Source organism: Corvus brachyrhynchos, unplaced genomic scaffold (assembly GCF_000691975.1).
Source record: "Corvus brachyrhynchos isolate BGI_N302 unplaced genomic scaffold, ASM69197v1 scaffold65, whole genome shotgun sequence".
NCBI classification, from domain to species: Eukaryota; Metazoa; Chordata; class Aves; order Passeriformes; family Corvidae; genus Corvus; species Corvus brachyrhynchos.
The window spans coordinates 2449015-2450010 of record NW_008238365.1 but is presented as its reverse complement, the minus strand read 5'-3'; the positions used below and the strand labels follow the sequence as shown (position 1 = coordinate 2450010).

Below are 996 nucleotides of genomic sequence, written 5' to 3'. Positions count from 1 at the left end.
CCCCTTTTTCCCTGCATTCCCCCCTTTTATCCCTCTATTTCCCCTTTAATTCCTGCATTTTGACCTTTTATTCCTCTATTTCCCCCTTTTATCCCTCTATTCCCCCTTCTATCCCTGCATATCCCCGTTATCCCTGCATTTTGACCTTTTATTCCTGCATTCCCCCTTTTATTCCTCTTTTTATCCCTTTTATTCCTGCATTTCCCCCTTTAATTCCTGCATTTTGACCTTTAATTCCTGCATTTTGACCTTTAATTCCTGCATTTTGACCTTTAATTCCTGCATTTTGACCTTTTATCCCTCTATTTCCCTTTTATTCCTGCATTTATACCTTTTATTCTTGCCTTTTCCCCTTTTATGCCTGCATTCCCCCCTTAACCCTCTATTTCCCCTTTTATCCCTGCATTCCCTCCTTTTATCCCTCTATTTCCCCCTTTTATCCCTCTATTTCCCCTTTTATTCCTGCATTTCCCTCTTTAATTCCTGCATTTTGACCTTTTATCCCTCTTTTTATCCCTTCTATCCCTGCATTTCCCCCTTTTATCATTCTATTTCCCCCTTTTATCCCTCTATTTCCCCTTTTATTCCTGCATTTCCCTCTTTAATTCCTGCATTTTGACCTTTTATCCCTCTTTTTATCCCTTCTATCCCTGCATTTCCCCCTTTTATCATTCTATTTCCCTTTTTATCCCTCTATTTCCCCTTGTATCCCTGCATTTCCCCCTTTTATCCCTCTATTTTCGCATTTATCCCTCCATTCCCCCTTTTATCCCTCTATTTTCCCCTTTAATTCCTGCATTTTCCCCCTTTTTCCCTGCATTCCCCCCTTTTATCCCTCTATTTCCCCTTTTTTTCTGCATTCCCCCTTTTATCCCTCTTTTTATCCCTTTATTTCCTGCATTTTGACCTTTTATCCCTCTATTTCCCCTTTATTCCTGCATTTATACCTTTTATTCTTGCCTTTTCCCCTTTTATGCCTGCATTCCCCCCTTAACC

At 40.2% G+C, this 996-nt stretch overlaps 1 protein-coding gene across 1 annotated transcript in view; it reads left to right on the top strand.

Annotated features, from left to right (window-relative positions):
- The window catches only part of CSMD2 (CUB and Sushi multiple domains 2), a 304492-nt gene that overhangs the window by 256932 nt on the left and 46564 nt on the right, over positions 1–996 (top strand).